This window comes from Alligator sinensis, unplaced genomic scaffold (assembly GCF_000455745.1).
Source record: "Alligator sinensis unplaced genomic scaffold, ASM45574v1 scaffold12_1, whole genome shotgun sequence".
Taxonomy (NCBI): Eukaryota; Metazoa; Chordata; order Crocodylia; family Alligatoridae; genus Alligator; species Alligator sinensis.
Window position 1 is genome coordinate 15,328 of NW_005841973.1, and position 7,787 is coordinate 23,114.

Sequence of the window (7,787 nt, forward strand, 5' to 3'; positions counted from 1 at the left end):
AGTAATGTCCATTTTCAAAAGGGAGGAGTTATGCAATTACAGTCTAGTCCATCTCATTTTAATATCTGGTAAAGTGCTGAACAAAGTAATTTGTTTGTGGCCAGATCCTGTTCCACCTTTAGATGCCAAAGTGTGATCCTGTTCTACCCTGCACAAGTCCCCCAAAACTGTTAATACAAAAAGTGGGTAGATTTTTCTTTGCTGCTTTTGTGTCCTTAGCCTTAAGGAGTGGATAAAAGTACATAGAAAGTTAATGGCTTTTCAGGGACTGGAGTCAGATGGAAAAATATTGAAGTGGCACTTAAATATCTACAAACCAGGTTAGGATCTGGCCTTCAGTCTGTAAGCACCTGAAGGATAAGGTTGATTAGTAAATGCTGACATAGATTTGTCAAGAACAGATTGTATCAAATAAATCTAATTTCCACCTTTTGACTAGATAACTGGCCAAATGGATAAAGGGAAGGTGCTGGATTTGATGTGTCCTGCGTTAAGTAAGGCTTTTGACATTCTCCCATCAGAAATATCCCTAAGCAAACTGAAAATAAAATAGATGCAGAATTGCTTGAAAAAATATTCAAAGAGTAGTCATAGTTCTTTGCTAATCTGGAAGTGTATTTCCAGAGAGGCCAAATGGGGGCGTGTCCTATGTTTGGTCCCTTGTCCTCTACTCCATAATTTAAGTCATTAGGGAGACTCCTTGTAAAATGTTTGCTGATACTGTAGGCAGGAGAGGTTGCAAGCACTTCAGATGGCTGCCTTGGAATTCAAAATGATCTTGAGAAATTGGAGATACAGCCTGATATCAATAAAATTAAATTTGGTAGAGGCTAATACCAAGTGGAGTATTTCATAAGGAAAAATCAGATACCAAGTGTCAAATATTAAATATGCTCTAAGCACCAGTACTGGACGAAAGCTAAGGAGCATCCTAGACCACAGACTTGATAGTTGTCAATAATGTGGTGCTGTTGCAAGAACAAAAAATGGCATTCTGAAATGTATTTAAGTATTGTGTGAAAAACAGGAGATGATTATACAGTACAGGTGCAGCTCAGTTGGAGTACTATGCCCAGTTTTGAGCACTGTACTTCAAGACAGATTGGAGAGCAACAAGAATGAGTAGTTTTCCACACAGTTCCTATTTTGCGAAGTATGAAGAAATTGGGCTTGTATATTTTCTAGGGAAAAAAAAGGCTGAGGGGTGGTACAAGTCCTCAACGAATATAAGATTGTTATACAGAACACGATGATCATTTGTTGCTCATAAACAGTGTTGAAGACTGCAGATCAGAGCTGAAGTATAACACGTAGCTTCATTGCAAAGTCCACTAGGCACCTGAACCCCATTCCTGCAGCTGGATTCACTTTGGAAGCCTCCATGGCCAGTGTTGCACCCAATCTCTGGTTTGCTTTAGAAACCAGTCCACTGCAAAACCATGTGCTGTACATATAGGTCACAGTACTAGCAATCTGTCTAGTAAATAGTAGAATACAGTAAAAGGAATATCTAATACCACAGTTTCAAATCTAGCAATCACCCTATCACTGCTACACCCAGGTAGATATGAATGTCCTTTTTCATAATGAGGAATGGCTTCTGAAATGGCAGTCTGCTGGTAAAGTGGCCAGATTTAGAGTGCAGGTGCATAGTTTTAGCCCAAAACACAAAACGTGCAATAAGAAATGAGACTTCTGCACACTCAATACAAACATAAGGATTAGAGACTCCATTTTGCTGGTTATTGAAACGCCCCTAGCAAGGCAGTCCCTGCTCTGAAGATATTGCAGCATAAATAAGGTGGGGGGAGGGGGGAGTATGCAACATGGAGGTTAAGTGATGCTGGGCCAAAGTGGTTTGGGTCTGTGTGTGACTTCATGTGCGTTTTAGGTTTTTCATCTTCTTGTATTGCAGACGTTAGGTTGGGTAAGGGGCCAGCACAGAAGAGGCGTGGAAAGACGAAAGAAAGCACGGAAGGGCACTGAATGTGATGAGTTAGAGCAGGGATGCTCACCATCCAGCCTTTAGAGCCTTGGCATCCAGCACACGGGACTCCCCACAGATCCAGAAATTTGGTGGCAGGGGAGCCATGGCAGTTAGTACTGCTACCCTTCCTCACTGCCAAATTCCCACACCCCAAGCCTCCTAGTGGGTTGGAACCAGGCCATGCCCCCTTCCCTATGTGGGTCTGGTACATGCTCCCTTCCCCCAGTGGGTTGTGGCTATGTCAAGCCCCCTTTCCGTCCCTGCCCGCCTCCCCCCTGGGGCCAGGTCAAGCCCTCCTCAATGAGGCCAGGTTGGTACTGTGCTGCATCCCCTTTCCCCTGCAGGACTGGGCCATGCCCCTTCCCCTGCCCCTCTTCCCATGGGGTTGGGCCAGTCCCCCTTCCTCCCCTCCTCCTGGTGGGGCCAGGTCAAGCCCCCCTCCCCACATAAGACCCCATTAGGTCCAGGCTGCCCTCAGGCCCCCTCCAATCAGCCGGATGGGGCCCCACCACACCCTGCCCGGGATTAGATCAGGACCACCAGTTGGTTCTGGCCTGTGGACAGACTGGGCACTGCCCATCTGGCCTTCCAGGCAGCAAGGTGGTGCATCACTGAGGGGAATGACCTTGAAACAAATTGCCAATCGGTAATCTGAAAATACCAAGGGTTAACATTCAAAGTCAGTTTGAGATTTCTAATGCCCAAAAGAAGGGCAGTGGAGTTGACTGAACCACCTCTGGCAACAGCTGCCACTGGGAGTCTTGACTCTGTGCCTCCCTTCGAAGCAAACATGGTTGGGATAGTTGGCATCCTAGGGCTGGTCCCTTGAGCATGTGTTGGCTCAGAAACTGAGAAATAGCATATGAAACCCAGTAGAGGTACTGCCCTGTTGCAGGAATGGATGGTAGAGAGGATGGGAGGACAAGGAGACTTAATTTGCTTCTGGCTCTTACTAGGAATATTTTGCAATCCAAGAGCAGTGGATATGGGCTAGAGTAGAAGAACCAGGCAAAGACATGGGCAGGGAACAAAGCTTTGCTAATCAGTGTAATTCTTGTGGTGTAACTGGAGAGAGATGTCAGAAGGAAATGGCATCGGTGGTGGAAAGAACTATGTTTAGGGCATGTCCATGCCGCTTCTGCCTGTGCGAGGGAAAACATGTCCCCGACACTTTTGCTTCCACAGCCCACCTGCCAAATGCCAAATCAAGGTAATGTAGCTGCTGTTAGTGTTTGCTAATAAACATGCCTGAGAGCAGTATGCTTATTAGCAGCCGTCTGTCTGCTTTGGGATGGAGGAAGGTAGTAACTACCTCATTTTTTCCCCTTTTTTTAGCATTTGTTGCAATGCAGAGTAGGAGCAAATGGACTATGTACATCTTGATGACTGAGCTGGGTTCGGAGGTGGTCTAGACCTGCTCCTAAGTTCTTTCCATTTCACAGTCAAAGGCCATTATCTTCAGGCTTTCTGCATTTGTTTCTGTGTCGCTTAGTGACACTTAAAGTGAAGCTGGCAATAAGAGTTACTCGGAAACATGCTAGCAGCGCAGCGTGGACCTTTCTCTATCACCACTTGGAGCTGTTCCGATTTTCCACTTTCTGTGAGATCTGTAGTCATGCAGCTGCTGGGCTGGTGGAAATCATTGCGTGGTTAAGCTGTTTTGCTTGTGAAAGTGGATGTGCAGAAGCGATCTCATGACTTCAGGTTTGTCAACAGGGCTCTGTCATCACTTCTGTTACACGCAGGCAGCCATCACAGTCCCTGTGCTGTGCCTTGGCCAGTATACTGTCCTTTTCTTCCCTCTCCCACTCTGATTGTGGTGTTAAGTCTTACTCCCAGGCCATTTGAAGCTATTCACGGATTATTTACTTGTGGGTAGTGTGTACTGTGGGTGTATAGGTCCAATACTATGTAGTCCCTAGCTTGACTGCTGCCTCTTGGCACCTGCTAAGTACTGCAGAAAGCAGAGAGAATGGCTCGGCAGGTCAAGATTCAAGCGTGTAAGGGTCCTGAGCTAGTGCCCACTGAAATCAGTGGGAATCCTTGTAATGACTCGCACAGCAAATCTGTGTGCATGCCGCAAGATTGCAGTAGTAGGGCACACATTTGAGGTACATATTTAAATACCAATTGAAGCACTGGAAATGAGATGCTTCCTCCACTGGCGGCTTTGGGAGACAGCTGTGGTAGGCTATGGCTCATATTCCAACCTTTTGAGCAGCTTCAAATAGCAACTAATTGTGTGCGTGTGAGACTCCCTTCAGCACCTCCCATCAATGTCATAAATATTTGCTTTTCCACTGTTCCCACCCTTGGAGGTGGGAATCCCTCCCCAATCTCCAAAGGAACATCCTGTTTGGATGCACAAAACAGGTAATGTTTGTACCATCTGCCAGTGGTAGCATCCAGGTACAATATATCATGACTTCTCTGGACTGGCAGCAGGATTCCTTATGCGCTGCAGTAGGAACGGGGAGATTACCATCTTCGCCATGCACTTGCTGGCTGCTCTTTTTATTTTTATTACAGTAACAGATTGGGACCCCATTGTGCTAGGCACTGTACAAACGCCTACTGAGAGGTGGTGACTGCCCAAAAGAGCTTATCGGTGTAGACCAGCCCAATAAAGGGTGGGAAGGGAAATGGAAACAGAAAGGGGAAGGGACTTGTCCAAGGTCACATAATACATCAGTGGGAGGATCAGTAGTGGTACTTGGGTCTTGTGAGTCCTAGTCTGGTCTCCAGTCCACTGCTTTTAACACCACTTCCATGCATTGGGAGACCCCAAGCAATTTCAGAGCCTTTTGGTTTGTGTTTTCATTAAAGACTTCTAAAAGATATTAAGATTTTTCTTTAAGGCCACCACATTTGGGTGGGGAATGACAAAAGTATGTGGCTGTACAAGTGGAAGAATGTTTAATAAAAAAAAAAAAAAGACTTTTTTTTCCAACAAATAAAACTTTTGGGCCATATGTAAAAAAAGGGGGTTTTGTTACTCTGCGCCCCCCTCCTTTTTTTTTTTTGCTATGTTCTGCAATGTTTGTGGTGTGTGCAGAATGTCTTATGGTCTCTGGCCAGATACTGTGCTTCTCTCACCTGTTTGACACAAGCCCTGTCTTTTGTCCTGCGCTAGACCAGGGGGTCATGGTTCATTACTAGTCCTGCTGGGTGCTCTGATGCTGGTGTAGGTAATAATATCTGTACTTGTTTGGATAACTAGCGTAACTTGCCTGTGGCTTCACCACATGTGAATGATAAAACCTGCATACCTCATCAACAGAGTCTCATTTAAGTGTCTCAAGCTTAAACAAGTTTAACGTAGTAAGAAGTAAGAGTTTAAACAAGCTTAAACTCTTACTTCTACACCTAAGTGTCCTGAATATTTTATTATTTTTAGGTGTTTTTGACCACTTCAAATATAGTTTATCAGAGCAGCCAGGAATTCCTAACATTTGAAAATTGGGGTATCTTTTATTAAGTGTCAAACAATAGACTTAAGGCCTGGACATGGATATACACATGCATGCAATTTTTAGAATATCACTGTGGCCAAAATATGTAGTTAGTCTCTGGTCTCAAGAGAGGGGCTTTATTTTGTCCTTGTCCCTGCTATTGTCAGATCTGTGTGTACAGGACTGTTCTTGGCAGCCTATGTCTGCACTCTCCTAAATCCTGCAGTTTACTGTCTGTTTTCAAAAATACATTCATGCATTATGTCTAGGGGGCTGAAGATGAATAATAAATTGGAAAGTGTGGATAATCCTCAAGCTTTTCTCCCAAGAGGAGAATTTAGCCTCTTTAGCTGAATACAGCAAGATATGGTTAATCCCAGTCAGCCTGCCGAACTTTCCATTTTCCTTCAGAAGGGGTGGTGGTTTAGGAGAAATAGTTATAATTAATAAATCAGTGGAACAGACTTTATCTCATATGCAGCTGGCTATCAGGATAGACTGAATAGTGGATTAGATGGTTCTGATTATTTTTAAGGGTACCTAGGAGTATGTTGGAGAGAGAAGCAGCAAGCAAGGCTGCATCATTTGTTCTAGTGTCTCTGTACCTGCATAAACAGATTGGTACCGTTTTGGGTGTTTTTTGTTCTCTAAGCTGGCTTCCAAGATCATTTATTTTTGGGGCCGAGTGTAGGAATTGATAAGGGCCTTGTAGAAAGAAACTCTCATTTAAACTTGCATGTCTCTATGGACTTAAAAGATTTAGCGAAGTCTTGCCATAAAATTAATATTTTTAATTTCTGTCTTCATTTATAATTGTGAACTTGTGAAAACTTTGTATGTAGTGAATGGGAGGTAGAATGATATGGGCCTGGTTCATAAGGGGATGGGCGTTATTTTGTATATGAGTGGTACTAAAAGGGTTCAACTACACTGAGCTTCCGGTGGTGGTATTATGCACCAAGCAGAGATGGAGGGACGGTGGCTGCTTTGAGGAGCCTACAAGAAAAATAGACAAGGTAGATGACGGGAGCATTTGCCCCTTTTTAGATGTGCGAAGCTGAGGCACAGAACTGAAATGGCATATAAAGGAAAGGTGGTGAAGCTGTGGAGAGAACGCAGACCTCTTGAGTCTGCATGCAGTGTCCTTACCAAAAAGCTCTCTCTTCCTCCCAGCCAACATGGGACCAGTAGTTTGGAGGCTCAGAGTAAAATACAGGTGGATGCTATAGACTTTTGTTGTTTTGGTGCTCTCCATCGTTATCTCGTCAGGCGTGATGAACTCCTGCACACCGCATCCTGCTGCAGGTATGCAATACACGTCTTCAAAAAATAACGGGGAATCCTATCACTCTTCCAGAGAAGTCAGCATGCTTGAGGTCTCTTACAGTTTGAGCATGGCCCTAAAAATATGTATTATTTGTAATCCTGCTAGCCATAAGTCTACTGGTGAGAGAACTGTTCTACCACCAAATTGTAGATCTCTAATGCAGGACTGCTCTTCAGAAAATATTCCATAGTGTTGCTCAAAGCCAAATGTCTCAACTGACGGAGCATTCACAGCTTGCTTGTCTCGGGAAGCCAGTCTCAAAGCTGATAATTAGAATACCATGGGAATTTGAGCCAAGACCGGTAAGTAATGAAGTACTAAGTGCTGCTTTGCTTTAAAGAGATGTGCTTTGGGCTGAATCATGTGCTGTGTTTCAGGGCAGGAGAAGGAAGGGAGCATAGGGAAGCCTCTGTCCTAGTCCCCCTTTTGCTATCACAGTAGCAGGACAGAATCTGTATACAGTAAGCAACAGAGGATCCTAGCAGGTGGCCTGGCTGTAGTAGCTGATGCCCCTCTGTTGCCCAACGGCAATATGGTCCCCTGGAAAGAGGGCATGGTGAACCACCAGCCAGCTCATTAGCATGTATTTGTTCCTGGGAACAGCTGTGACTTCTCTTCAAAGGAATAGCAACATACTCCTTTCTAGTCTTTCCTTCCTGGCCTTCCTGAGCCATTTTGCACTCCCCTGTGCAACCAGCGCTACGTCTCTTCAGCTGGATCCAGCAGAAGCCAGAATTTAGCTTCCTGGGTTGGATTTCTTGTTTGCATGTGTCAGTCTCTGGCACTCGGGCCAGTTTTTTTTGTGGCCCGATATGGCTGAGTGCTGCTTGCACTTGATTACCATGAAGGTCAAGGGGAACCAGGGAGCGTAGCATCTTGCAGGACGGGGACCTTTGGTTCCTGGGAGAAAGAGCTCAGCAGTTGGTAGGGAGTTCACACGCACCAAATCAGCAGGACCATTGTTTACTGCAGGCTGTGCTAAACTTTAAAAGGAGCCATTCACTTCTCTTGAAAGGCTCAT

The 7,787-nt window shown here is 44.9% G+C and overlaps 1 protein-coding gene across 4 annotated transcripts in view; it reads left to right on the plus strand.

Annotated features, from left to right (window-relative positions):
- Positions 1 to 7,787, plus strand: part of PTPRA (protein tyrosine phosphatase, receptor type A) — a 185,375-nt gene that overhangs the window by 241 nt on the left and 177,347 nt on the right. The window lies entirely within an intron of this gene.